Below are 15,296 nucleotides of genomic sequence, written 5' to 3' on the forward strand. Positions count from 1 at the left end.
TGCCAGTTCAGGGAGTCCAGGTGGTTGAGCATCAGAGTGTTCCATCTCGTTTCCCTTTGGGGTTGCTCTAGGTGATCTGGAAGTCTGGTTTTGGGGCTTGTTTACCTGTCTTCTCATTTTGATGGGGGGTGGTGGCTGGGGGTACTTCTGGTCCCCACGCAGCTCATCTCCTCTGTGCTGTGAGTGGTGGAGGATCACGATTCTGAAGGATTGTCTAGTGTAGTGGTTTCCAATTGGGGATGCATCTCAGAATTACCTAGGAAAGAAGGGTAATTTTTAAAATGCATCTTCCTGGCCCTTATCCATGATGTACCTGAACCCGTTCTCTTGGCTTTTTGTCTATCCTTCTGTCCTTGAATGAACCAAGCACATTTTGGCAGGGTCTTTGCACTTGCTCTTCCTTTTGATATAATACCTTCCCATAGCTTGTTTGTGTCCATTTGGCCCTCTGTTGAATATCATCTCCTCAGAGAGGCTGATGTGATCACACTCTCTAAAAGCACAACCCATCTCACATCCATATTGTATCTACTTTGTAGCACTTAAAGATACCTGGAATTATCTTTTTTCCTTCTTCCCCATGTTTCTTGGTAGGTAAGCTTCATGATGACAAGTACTCTTCTTCCCTGTTGGATTCCTAATGCCTACAACAGTGACTGCAACATTTTAGGTCTTTCCTGAATATTAGTTGACTGTCCAGGTGAGTGGGGTGAACTTGGGTCTCATCTTGTTAAGCAAACACTCAAATGATTCTGGTGCCCACTGAAATTTGACAACCAACAATCAAGAGCCAGAGATAGAAAAGTGGGAAACCATGATGAATATGGTGTGTTAGAAATGTTACTTATTTTAAATTTTTATCACTATCTCATGATTTAGCTTCATTTCCTATAAAGGGCTGAGGCAAGTCACAAGAAAATTACTGGCTATTTAAAGTTGTTGATCAAGAAAGCTTTAGTTCATGGATGTTAAGGTCTACTTTCAAGAGAAGTAAAATATTTTATATTTTCATCTGAGAGTTTATTATAACATGTCTATGCTTTTTTAAAGCATTCCTGACTTAGACTCATAACAAAAACTTTTGTGATCTTCCTGTTTGCCTTGTAATCAGCAGTAGAAATTTAGGAAGCAGAATGAATAACTCCAAACCAGAATTTAAAAAAAATCTTCATAGCAATCATCAAAACATATGGTTCCTGCATGCCTGAGGAAAAATGAACTTTGCTGAGATTCTTGCCTAGCTCTGTGCTCTACCTCATGACTCCCTCCTTAACAGTTGGATCCAGATTGCCTGGAGGAAGCAGATGCTTTGCTAACATATGGCTTCCTGTTTCTGCTCCACAAGTGTGGCTGTTACTTTGATATGTTGCATCAGGTTAAGGGTAGAGAGATAGTGACATTAAAGGCATCCAGAGATATTGGGCTGCAGGGTGGTAAGTTGGTGGTAGAGGGTATCCTTGGGGAATTGTTCAAAAGGTAAGATCCTGCTCTGCTCCTATGGTGGTCAAGTGGTTGGGTATTGAATGCTTTCACTGTGACAACCTCTGTAAGTGTGGCAGAGTGCAGATGCCACCATTTCCCATTTATGGTTTCATCAAGACAGTGAGACCCTGCCTGTGAAGCCCTGAGTTCTGGGAAGAACAACTGGTCTAGAACAAAGGGCCACTGTTGGCTAGAACGGCTATTATTAGAGAGATATTAATGGTCTCTTTGAGCTCTGGGACGCACGCAATTTGTCATCTATTGACTCCTTCTCACCAGGCTTCAAAACCCTGTGACTCTTCGCAGATGTAGTGTCCTGTGTTTTAGGGGACTGTGGCTGTGGCCAATGGAAGTGGGGCCTGATTTGTTATGAAGCTGGACTTACCTCAAGCATGTTAGTTACTCTCTCTTTATGGTTTTTGTTACATCTACTAAAGAAAGATTTATTTTAATTTTTAAAAACTCAACCAAGATTCTATTTAGGGAAAATCAAATATTCCATGATGCTTATTCACCAGGAGTGATGGAGTATTCTTTTGGTGTTTGTTTAGGTGCTACTCAGCTGCCATACTTATTAAGTAGCACTTAGAGCAGGAGTGGGTTATAGGACTCTACTTATGGTGTTGTAAACTAGCTGGACTATACAGTGCATCCTTTAGAGAGTTGGACATGTTAAAAATGCCTTCATGCCCTCCTTGGTAGAAAAAAATGTTTAAAGAACTGAGCTGATAGTTGTAGCACATGTCTATAATCCCAACTACTTGGAAGACTAAGGCAGGAAGATTGCAAATCTAAGGCCAGCCTAGGCAACTTAGTAACACTTAGTGTCAAAAAAATTAAATAAATAAATAAATAAATAAATAAAAAGGACTGAGAATATAGCTCAGCAAGGAGGTGCTGAGTTCATGTCCCAGCACCACAATTTTTTTTAAAAAGCGCTGGAGATGTACCTCATGTTATAGCACCCTTGGGTTATATCTCTAATTCCACAAAAAAGAGAGAGAAAAAAATAATGAAAACTATTATAAACAAAACCAGTTAAAGCTAGGGAATAAAGAAGTGGTAAGTTTTGGAAAAAGTAACCACTGTTCCACTTGCCTTTAACATGATGGAGACTTTGAGAGAGGGAGCAATTAGCACTTGAATGGTGAGGGGCTGATTCAATGTAATGTATTAGGATTTAAATCATTAAATTTGTAATGTTGTCAGATTAATGGCCATCCATCAGTGAAGATTGAAAATGGGCACCAGATTGTGGGCATTTTCCTTTTGCCCTTATGCATATCCATATAACATTTTTGGGAAAATGTCCATAAAAAAAGCATGGAGACATCACCAATGGGGACCAAGGAACAGAAAGAGAATGGGCAACTCACATCAGCATGTGTAGGTTGGACAGAGCAGATTTGTAGTTGTTTTAAGCCCTGCTGAGTTCACTGCTTTCTTATCCTCATCTCCCTTCTAATTCTATTTCTCCTTTCCAAACTGTTGCCCTTGGATCACTTTAGCAGCCTGGTCCCATGTGAATCCAGTGGGAGAGGAAGGTGCTAGATGGATGCTTTTGGCTGACTCCACCATATCCAAGGATAGCTCAACTATCCTTGTACAGTAGTGATCTGAAGAAAATAACTCTAATATCTAACATTTGCTGAGAAGCTTGCTATGTGCCCAGGCCCTGTTTGAGGTTTTTACCGAGAAAATCTCATCTCAACCTCAGGTCAAGGCTGGATATGCTCAGAGATAGAGCACTTGCTTAACATCTCTGAATCCCTGAATTTGAGCCCCAGCACTGCAAGAAACAAAACAAAGCAAAAACTCCTTACATCACCTCTCTGGGGCAGGGATCATTGTCATTCCCTTTTGAAGAAGAAGTTGGGGTGGCAGAGAAATATATGATGGAAAAAAAATGACGGTGTGAGCTGGGCATGGTGGTGCACGTCTGTAATCCCAGGACACCGGGAGGCGAAGCAGGAAAATCACAAGTTTGAGCCCAACCTGAACAACTTAGTGACTTGGAGATATTTTGTCTCAAAATTAAAAAACAAACAAAAAAAGGCCTGGGGATGTAGCTCAGTGCGAAGGCTCTGGGTTCAATCACCAGCACCACACAAACACACAAAAAGCCCATGATGTTTTTTATTGGGGAGCATTATGAAAGGGGGCATTTTCAGCCTCCAAGGCAAGAAAGAGGAGGGAGCCTCCCTGCAGATGTTTGCACATAAGTAGGGATGTGACTTTTCACCCTCACTCCCATATCCTTCTGTATGGAAACCTTGCTGGTGATAATTCCAGCGTAGGTCTTACTAATAAATTCCATGACCAATTGCTAGCTTTAAGAAATGTTCCTTTGAAAATTCATGTAGAAAATATTTTTCTATACCAAATTTTAAATAACAGTGAAGAAATACTGTTAATAGGATGTCTGCTTCCTCTTTTATCGAGAAGGGTATTGAGAAGATACTGATAAATGTTAAGTTTCTCTTTGCTGAGTGCTCTCCACATGGAACATAAGTGACAACAACCATTATTGTGCACATTATTAACATAGTAATGTCTTTTATTAATGGCAATTTACCATTGTGTTAGTGGCCTTTCATATACAGCAACTCCTATTAACTCCTTAATGAGGCCTGCCTGGAGTGGTTTCAGCAAGACAAAGAAGTTTTGACTCTCTTTGTGATTTTAAGGAACCAGCAGGAAGTAAAGTAAATGATGTTCTCTTGGCCTATGTAGTATTTGTCGATTGGCAGATTTAGGCAGGTATAGATAAGGTGGCTATTTTATTTAAAGCAGCTTGATTGACATATAATCATGATTCACGTATCATATAACATACTTTAATTTTTTATTCACTATTTATTTTTTATTGGTACATGTTTGCAGTATATAATGATTACATCCCTTTTTGGGAGTTAGTACATGTACATAACACCTCCGAATTCTTTTTGATCCTCTTTCCCTCCCTCCCTCTCCCTCCCTCCATCTCTTGACCCCCTTCCCATTTGAATAAGATCTACTTCCCCACTTCCTATTATTTCTTTTATTTTGCTACTTATTTATATTTTGGGTTTCTCATATAAGAAAAATCATATGATATATAAGTTTGTCTGATTTATTTCACTTAATATGGTCTAAAGGTGTATCCATTGTTCTACAAATGACTCAACTTTATCCATCTTTATGGCAGAGTAGTACTCTATTGTGTAAAAATACAATATTTTCTTTATCTCTTCATCTTTTAATGGGCATATAGGCAACTTCTAAAATTTCTCTACTATGAACTGTGATGCTATAAACATGGGTATGCATGTATCACTATAATAGAATGTCTTTAACACTTAAGGAAGATATCTAGAAGGGGAATAGCTGGGTCCAGTGGAATTTCTACTTTCAGTTTTTTGAAGAAACTCCATACTGATTTCCATAGTGGTCTTACTACCTTACATTCCCATCAGCAATATAAAAGTGTTCCTTTTCCCCTGCAGTCTCACCAGCATTTGGTATTATTTGATTTCTTGATGATAGCCATTCTTTCTTGGGTAAGATGGAATCTCAGTGTTGTTTCATTTTGCATTTCTCTAATGGGCAACAATGTTGAGCATTTCTTCAAGTATTTATTGGCCATTTGTATTTCTTCTTCTGAGAAATGTCTATTAATATCAGTTGCCCATTTTTTGATTTGGTCTTTTTTTTAGGCAAGTCTAATTTTTTGAGTTTTTAATATATTTTAGATATTAGCCTTCCATCTAAGGAGTAGCTGACAAAAATTTATTTCCATTGTGTAGGTTGTCTCTTTACTCTCTTGGTTGTTTCCATTGCTGTGCAGGACCTTTTTGATTTGACATGATCCCATTTATTGATTCTTGATACTACTTATTTATTTTTTTAGTTATTAGTACATATGTATGATACATAATGTTTATGTTCCTTGTGAGAAGTTGGCACATATACATAACACATCTTAATTCCTTTTGAAACCCCTTTTCCTTTCCCTCCCTCCCCCTTCCATCCATCTCTTGATTCTCTTCCATTTTTTGAATATGTTTGCAATACATAATGTTTACATTCTTTTTGTGGAGTTGGTACATGTAAATAACATACTCTAATTCCTTTTTTAATCCTCTATTCCTCCCTTACCCCTCCTCCCTCCATCTCTTGATTCTCTTCCCCTGTGAGAATGATCTATCTCCCTACTTTCTATCATCTATCTTTTATTTTGCTCTTTATTTTTACTCTGGGTTTCTCATATAAGAGACACCATGCAATATTTAAGCTTATGTGTCTGATTTATTTCACTTAACATTATGGTCTCAAGGTGCATCTATGTTCCTACAAATGACTCACGTTTTTCTTTCTTTATGGCACAGTAGTACACCATTGTGAAACTAACCACATTTTCTTTCTCCATTCATCTGTTGATGGACATATGGGCCACTTCCAAGATTTAGCTATTACGAATTGGCTGCCATAAACACAGGTATGTATTTTGTCTTAGTTATTTTTCTTGTTGCTGAGACAAAATACCCAACACCCAAAGTTAAAGGAGGAAAGGTTTATCATATTTACAGTTGTAGGGATTTCAGTCAATAATTTGCTGGCTACAAGGCAGGGCACCATGGCAGAGGGACATCATAGAGGAGAAATAGTCCATGGCAAAGCAGGCAGGCAGAAGGCAGCTAGCAGCAAGTAGCAAGTAGCAAGCAACAAGCAGCTACAACAGCAGCACTCTTTCTATCCCTTATATTCTATCCAGGCTACCAGCCCTTAGGGCGGGTAGCACTCACACCCAGGATGAGGCATCCTTAATTCTAGCATCACTGCAGGATTTTTGCATTTATGTTCATTAAAGAATTTGGCCTATAGTTGTCTTTTCTGTTGGATCCTTGTTTGATTTTGGAATTAGGGTAATGTTAGCTTCCAGGAAAAACTGTAGGAGTGTTCCTTCCCATTCAACTTCATTAAAGAGTTTTAGGAATATTGGCACTAGATCTTTCCTGAAGTTCTTATAGAATTCAGCAGAGAACCTGTCTGGACTTGGGCTTTTCTTAGTTGGTAGGTTTTAAAATTACTGCTTCAATTTTATTGCCTGTTATTAGATTACTCAGGTTTTTATATCTTCTAGGTTCAGTTTTTGTAGGTCATATGCATCTAGGCATCTATTAATCTCTTCTGAATTTTCCAATGTATTGGAGTATGTGTTTGCAATTAGTTGCTAATAGTCTTCTGGATTTTGCCAGTGTCTGTTGATTTCACCTTTTTTATTTCTATCTTCATTGATTTGGTCTTTTTTTCCTTTCTGGTAATATTGGCTAAGGGTTTGTCTATTTTATTTGATTCATTGATTCTTTGTATTGATTTTTAGTCTTAATTTCATTGATTTCTGCTCTGAGTTTTATAAATTGCTTCCTTGTAGTAGCTTTGAATTTAGATTGTTTTTGATTTTCTAGAACCTTGAGGTGAATCATTAGGCTATTTACTTTTATTTGGGCTTGCTCTGTTTTTCTGATGTAGATATTCACAGCTATAAATGTCCCTCTTAGGACTCCTTTCATTTTTGTCCCATAAGTTCTGGTATGTTTTACTGGCATTATCATTTAATTCTAGAAACTGTCTTATTTCTTCCTTGATTTCTTCTGTAACACATCAATTAGTCAAGTGTTATTTAATTTCCATATGTTTGCATAATTTCTGTGGTTTTTTGCCATTGATTTCTTTTTTTGTTGTTATTTTTTCTAAGTTAATTGTATTCATTTCATTTAACAAAAAATAATAAAATCATATATTGAATGTTTACAGTGTGATGTGTTTCTCTATATTGTGAAATCACCACAATCTTTTTTGGTAGCATTTGCATCACTTAACACAATTACCTTTTGGGTATATGGAGAAAACACTCAAAACAACTTCCAGCAAATTGTAATGCTATGTGGCACTGCATCGATCATAGTAGTGACTACAGGATCTATGCCACTTTGTACTCTAAAAGAAAAACATTGTGCTTTCTCATTAACATCTATCAACTTACCCACTCACACACATGGCAACTATCATTAGACTCTCTGCCTCTTTAAAGTTGTCAATTTTAGATGCTAAAAACAAAGGTAATTAAGTTTTAATTTGTCTATGCATGGCACACTTCACATAATGACCTCTTGGTTAATCTACATTGTCACAAATGGAGGATTTCCTTTAAGACTCAATAAAATTTCACTGTGTAAATAAACTTTTCTTTACCTTACAACTAAGGCAACGGTTTGCATGTAAAATGTACCTTGACAGCCATGTATTGAAGACTTGGAGGCAAGGTGCTTTGTTATTCTGAATTTAACATTATAATGCACTTTCCAACCTCATCAGTGCATTAATCCATAAATATATTGGAGGAAGACAAGCTCTCTATGTGTGTTTTGAAACAGTCCATCTCATCCCTAACACACCTATCTCGGTCACTCTGACTCTTAGCTCTCCCACGTTTGGCATTTGTACTAAATCTCATTTTGAGTTTGTACATGTTGTCTGATGTTATGAGAATCACAAAAAGCATTCACACATTATTTACATATGCTTTCTCTTCAGTGGCAGTTCTTTCATGGTTTTCAAGGTATGTGGAAAAATGGGAGGGTTTCCCATATTTGTCCGTGGCTTTCCTCTCTTGTGAATTCTTTCATGAACTTGAATGCATTGAGAAAAATAAAACATTTCCCACACTGTTCACATTCTCTTATTTATGAAGTTTTTCAGGGATGTAATAATACATGTGTACTGAAAGATTTTCTTATGTCCCATATAAAGAAAGAGCTTCTCTGCACTGTCATTTCAGTTCAGTGCAAGTTACTTTATATATTCAAAGTTAATTTCCTCTCCTTAATTTTTTAAATGTCTATGAAGATTGAGAGTAACTGAAGAGCTTTTCTATATTACTTACATACATAGAGTTTCTACACTGTGATTACTTTTGTGCCTTTGACAGTCCTTATGAGCAGTGAAAGCTTTCCCACACTGCTTACATGCATAGTGTTTCTCCCCAGTGTGAGTCCTTTCATGTGTTTTACAATGACTCTGTCTCTTGAAAACTTTCCCACATTGTTTACATATATAGGAATTATCCCCAGTGTGAGTCCTTTAATGTTTTGAACAAGAACTACGTGTGGTGAAAGCTCTCCCACATTGCTTACATACATAGGGTTTCTCCCCAGTGTGAATTCTTTCATGTATCTTACATTCACTATGCCTGGTGAAAGCTTCCCCACATTGGTTACATACATAGGGTTTCTCCCCAGTGTGAGTCCTTTCATGTGTTTTACAATCACTCTGTCTCTTGAAAGCTCTCTCACATTGCTTACATACATAGGGTTTCTCCTCAGTGTGAATTCTTTCATGTATCTTACATTCACTACACCTGGTGAAAGCTTTCTCACATTGGTTACATACATAGGGTTTCTCCCCAGTGTGCGTTCGTTCATGTTTTGAACAAGAACTACATGTGGTGAAAGCTCTCCCACATTGCTTACATACATAGGGTTTTCCAACAATGTGAGTTCTTTCATGATCATCAAATGTAAATTATTTAATGATTCCCAACAGTGTTTATATACAGGGGATTTTGTTCCAGTGTGAGCTCTTTTATGTTTCTGAATATCATGGTGAAAATTCAAACCTTTCCATTATATATATATATATATTTTTTTTTTCATATTATTGTTATTTCTTTCCTGGATTTGAACATAGTTGGGTATACTGAAGGACCTCACATCTTGCTTATATCCATAGGGTTTTTCTCTTCGGCATTACCCCCTTCAATACAATCATACGATTTTCCACATTGCTTATATCCGTAGGGTTTTTCTTTAGGATTTGTCTTTGCATGTTTCTGAAAGGATTGAAAGTCAGTGGAGGTTTCCTCATGTCTGTTACAGTTAGACAGCTTTTGTTCAAATCCATGGAGCTCATATGATTTGAGTCCAGTGTTATGTATGATAGGCATGGTTGGTGATGAATAACCAATCAGAGGCTTTCCACATGCAAGGCCTTCACCTGCTTTTATACCAAGAACTTTTATGTGCACATTTGTATCAGGAATCATAAAAACCATTTTTCTATGTTGATACCATAATTTATATCGAGAGCATTTATCTACCTCTGCACTTCTTAAATTTTTCCTGAAATTTTTGTACTCATCTTCAATTTGCTGGTCCTTCCAGTTTTCTCCTATAGAGTCACATTCCTAAAGTTTTCCCACATCTTGTCTCTGTGGAGCTTCTTCTGGGATGGATCCAACAAAGCCCACTCTTCCATGGTGAAGTTCACAGCCACATCCTCAAAGGTCAGTGCCTTCATTGTCACTGGAGGGTCTCCCCAGGTGCTTCCCACAGTCTGCAGCCAGTAGAAATCCTAAACCAGGACACCCTAGCCAGCTGGGCCTTTCTCAGCACAGTGCCCAGGATCTGGGCTTTGAAGCCAGTAAATGGGTGCAATTGATTTCTAATTTCTTTGTACTTTGATCTGATAATGTGCATTGGATAATTTTGATTCTGCTACATTTACTTAAGCATGCTTTATTGGCTAAATATAAGGTCTATTTTGGAGAAAGTTTCATGTGCTGCTGAGAACAATGTCTATTCTGTTGTTGAGTAGAACACCCTGTAGATATCTATTAAGTCCATTTGTTTGAAGGTTTTGTCCAACTGTGATATTTCTTTGTTGATTTTTTTTTATCTAGTTGATCTGCTTATTTGTGACAATGGGTTAGTGAGGTCTCACACTGCAATTGTGTTGATGTGTATCTAATCTTTTATGTCTAGTTGTATTTGTTTTATGAAGTTGGGTGTGCTGGTATTTGGTCCATATATGTTTATAATTGTTATCTTTTCTTGTTGAATTGTTCCCTTAACCAAATACATAATGACCTTCTTTGCCTCTTCTGAACAGTTTTGGCTTAAAGTCCACTTTGTCTGAAAATAACATAACTTTTTCTGCTTGTTTTTGGGTTTCTCTTGCATGGAATATTGTTTTCCATTCTTTGATTATTTTTTTACTCTGTGGATTTCTTGGGTTAAATTTGTTGCTTGTATACAGCATATCACTGAGTTTTGTTCCTTGACCCATTCTGCCAATCTGTGTCTTTTGATTGGGGAATTAAGACCATTCATATTGAAAGTTATTACTGATAAGTACTGACTTTTCCTATCACTGAATTATTTTTCTGTTGCTGATTTTTTTCCTTTCTATTTAACTGCTCACCCTATCTGTTTTATTCATTCTATTGGACCTTTTGGCATTGTTAGCTTCATTGTCTCTTCCTAGTATATCCTTGAGAATTTTCTAGAGTTCTAATTTGGTGACAATGATTTCTTTAGGTGCTCTTCATTGTGAAATATTTTGTTTATCCATCAATTTTGAAAAATAGTTTTGTAGGGTATTGTCAGTCTGGAAGTTGTTTTCTTTAAGGGCTTGAAACACTTCATTCCTAGCTCTCCTGGCCTTTAAAGTTTGTGTTGAGAAGTCTGTGGTCATTCTATTGGATTTACCTTTATAAGTGATTCATTACTTTCTCCAGCAGCTTTTTAAATTCTGTTTTTGTGTTTGACTTTTTGGATTTTGACTATGATGTGTGGTGCAGAGGTTCTTTCCTGATTGTGTCTATTTGGGATTTTACATGCTTCACTTATCTGTATGTTAAATTCTTCACCCATACTTGGGAAGTTTCTGCTATTATTTCAGTAAATAGTTTTTAAATATCATTTGTGCTATCTTCTGATTCTTCACTAATTCCAATTAATTTTATGTTAGACTTTTTGCATTATCGAACAGCTGTTGGATCCATTTTTATATTCTCTTATTCTTTTTAAAGTATCTCTCAATAATTGGTCATTGATAACCTGTCTTCTAGTTCTGACACTCTGTCCTCACATTGGTTGCTTCTACTGCCCATATTTTCAATAGCATATTTTATCTCCTAAATTTCTGTTTGGTACATTTTCATGGACTATTATTATTTCCTAAACTGAGCATTCATGTTTTGTATCATTTTGTTTAGCTCAGTTAACTTTTTATTAGTTTATTCTGTGGACTCGCTGATTGTTTTGTTTATTAAGTCCATTATCTGTTTAGTTATATCTTCTTTGAGCTTGCCAAGCACCTTATTTTTATCTCTTCTGTTATCTTTTCAAATAATATGGTTGTATGGCTTTTGATTTCCTCCCTTGTAATGCCACATGGAGCTGGGAGTTCTTGGAGGCATTTTGTTGCCTTGCCTTCGTGTTTCTTTTTATTTCTTTTTTTGTGCTAAGGTTTATAGGTTAATTATAGTGGAAGACATTGTTGCTAGTATGGAGACCTTTTTAGTTAGTGCCTGCTTTTCAGTGATTTGTACTGGACATGGCTAACTATAGGCCTTTGCCTCTGTCCCAGAATCCAACTACTTCCATATATTTGGGAAGGGAAGCAGCAGTGTACTTGGTCCAATACCCAGTTCTCTGGGAGTGGGCTGCAGTATTGTTAATGACACAAAGACAATCTAGATGTTGGGATACAAAGAAAACTAAATAATAGCAACAACTCTGTCAGCTTGTCTATAGTCATAAAATCAGCAGCAATAATACTGTTAAAGACTAACTGGATATTGACCAACCTGTAGAATCAATAATATACCACACTTTACCATAAAAAGATCTATATTTATAATATAAACACTAAGCAAAACCAAATATTGACCTATGGTAAATACCTACTAAATGGCCCAATTTTACCTCCATTAACAATAAAATGGTATTCAACACTAACAGCATAGAGTTCACTATCTCAAGATTAATAACACTTAATGGTTATACTAGGAAAGACAGAGTGGGTGGGGAACTGGAGAATGAGGAAAGTAAAATTTGAATAATTAATGGAAAATGAGAAAGAAGAGAGAAAAGTGAGATAAAGCATCCTATTAAGGAGTAAAATGAAATTAATAGTATTAGATAACAGTGACAGAAAAGAATGACGAAGAAAAAAGAAAAAATGAAGAGCAAAATAAAGGACAAAAAAAAAAAAAGAAGTAAACACAGTTAAAAAGAGAAAAGAGAAAAAAAAAAGCAGAAAAACCAAAAAAACCAAAAAAAAATTAATGGAGAAAGAGAGACTTTTTTTAAAAAAAAAAAGAAAGAAAACTGAGTCAAAAATTCCCAGGATCTGCAGTCTTGGATTCCAGCAAGTCACGATTTTCTCTACCCAGCTTTATGATCTGTGAGCCTTTATGGTTTATGAGACGCTCTCCCTGCTCCAGATGCCCCTCTGTTGGTTTACCTCAGACTGTGGCAATCATCCAAGCTGATGAACGTCTTTGTTCACATTGGTAGATGGGAAAAGCAATCAGCCCTCTAGTCTCTGCTGGATATAGGCCACAGGTCAGGGGTTCAAACAGACTGTTGGACTTAATGCCAACACTTTCATATCCAGTCTTTTCTGAAAGCCATACTTGCTGGGCCTGGTTTCTCACTATGAAAGGCAGAGCCTGTGTCATTCTCAGCCTGAGCTTAAACTTCTCAGAGGGTCTCTGTCCATTTTACACCCTCTCTGCAGCTGTCTCTTGTGGCTCTCTTTCACCCAGCCACTGTTGGAGGGTAACGCTGGAAACTCTGAAGTTGAGTTGTTCTGTGGTCAATCATAAACAACCCCCTCCTAAAATAGAGCTTGATTAAATTCTCTCTGGCAATACGGCAGGTGCTGCCCTGGGTTTGTTCTCCAATGTTAGCTGGCTGTGAAGGCGTCACTTTTGGAGTAAAACCCCACACTGTTTTGGTAGTTTACAGTGACTGTGGGCTTTTCGTGGGGCTACTGTTGATGCTCAGGTCTGTACTTTCTCCGACTCTGCTGAACCTCTGGTTTTACTTTCTCTCCCTGGGTGTTGGCTTCATCCATGATCAGGTTGGTCAGTTATTTAGTGCCTCTGCTGCCCCATGCCAAAGGGAAGCAAAACATAGAACTGGCTAGTAGTTGGTGGATGGTTGCAGCCAGAGTGCAAAATTCACAGGCACAGAGATGGTTAGGAACCAATGCTTGCAAGCTGCTGCATGGTCTTGCACCAGGGCATGGTTCTCACCTTAGTTTTTAAAACATTTTGATTACGGATATTTCTAAAAATGCACAAAGTAGGGAACGGTAGAATGAATTCCTGTATATTCACCTCCTAGCTTCAACATTGATCAACTCATGGGCAATCTTATCTATCCTGACATTCCCCATGCCCTCCACTCCCTCATACCTGGGATTGTTTCAAACCAACCTCAGACAACATAACATTTCATTTTGGATGCTCTATTATGCACCTTTAACATAACAACAGAACCACTGGACCCAGTTTCTGAGGGCCAGACTGGGACTGTTTGTGTATCTGTTCTCTGGTGGCTGACATGCATGTAGGCCATTTTTCTTCCCAGAGGCCTGTGGCTGCAGGGGTAGGGGAGTCCATGGAGAGCTAGGCCTGAGGTATAGATGTTTGTGCCCTTCTCAGCACCACAGAACTTTAACTGTCCAGAATCTTGGGAAAAGGACTTAGTGGAAATTTCTGAGAAACTAAGGCTCAAGAAGAAAGCCCATTTTGTCATCCTTTCATGACCTCAGCCTAGATACTGTAATGAACTTTTACATAATGGTCAATCTTCTTGGTTGTTTGGGATCACTGCCCATGCTGGGAATAGACACCTACAAAGTGTAAGATTGTGACCCCAGTATATGTCCAGGTAATTCTGCATTTGTGTATGTGTTTGTGTGTGTGTGTGTGTGTGTGTGTGTGTGTGTGTGCACATGTGTATTTGTTTTAGAACATTTATTTTTCTCTCCAAAGGAGAGTTAAGAAAGATGTTTGAAGAGTCCTTAATCATCCTAAGAATCTTTCAAAATCGGAAAGCAGTATTTGCGGAGGGCTGTCAAGGTCAACTCTCCCTTGGCACTCTCAGTTAGACTAACTTCGTGTTTCTTTGTTCATTTCATTTTCTCATGGAGAAGTAGTACAGGGCTAATCACTGAAGAAACCTTATAGGGCACTGCTGTGCTGGATACTATAGAAGATGCAGAGCTAGGAAGAGAGCCTACTGTCAGCCTCTGATGAGCTACTTGAGAAGACACAACATAGATCTAGCATGGGGTAGAGAGTTCTCAAGTGATATTGTTGTGCCCAGATCGCGATGTCCCAAAGACCACCAGGAGACCGTTTCCGATGTAAGCACACGAGGGTCGTTTATTCAAGCTTAAGCAGGGACTCTCAATTGTCACCGACGCAGCGGATCGAGATTGAGAGCCCCGAGCCTCGAAACTAGCAGGGTTTTTATTGAGAATACAACAAGCTTTGGTTATTAGTAGCCAGGTGATTGGTTAATACTCAATACATATGAAGTGTAGGGTTTTGATTGGTTAGGCTTAGGGGGGGTTAAGGGGGTTACGTATAGATTTTTGCAAGGGAGAAGGGGGCAAAGGTTAGTGGTCGACTGTCATAAGCTGATGGTTAGCAGATCCACTGACTAATGGTCACATCTATCTTTTGTGGGCAGTTAGCCATTAACTGCTTACCTTATAGATAGTGTGTCCAGAATGTCCTTCCTGAGTACACAGATGGCTGGGTAATAAACTTAGGAATTTTGAGTGGATAAGCACAAATTTGAGAGAACAAAGGAGACAGCTCCAAAATGGAGTCACTCTGGCTCCACAATATCCCCCAGATCCTTATTCGGATTTCATGAGTATGGCCTAGGAATCTATTTTGATCACACTTCCCAGAGGAGTTCAGGCAAGTCACTTCTCTCAGCCTCTCAGGCACAATGAGACAGACCAGA

At 38.0% G+C, this 15,296-nt stretch overlaps 1 pseudogene; it reads right to left on the reverse strand.

The window, feature by feature from the left end:
- Positions 1 to 9,872, reverse strand: part of LOC147821558 (uncharacterized) — a 53,364-nt pseudogene extending 43,492 nt beyond the window's left edge.
- Between the last annotated feature and the right edge of the window lie 5,424 nt (positions 9,873 to 15,296).

This window comes from Heterocephalus glaber, unplaced genomic scaffold, assembly GCF_053883595.1.
Source record: "Heterocephalus glaber isolate CG9 unplaced genomic scaffold, H.glaber_assembly_v1.0 deba00001730, whole genome shotgun sequence".
Classification (NCBI taxonomy): domain Eukaryota; kingdom Metazoa; phylum Chordata; class Mammalia; order Rodentia; family Bathyergidae; genus Heterocephalus; species Heterocephalus glaber.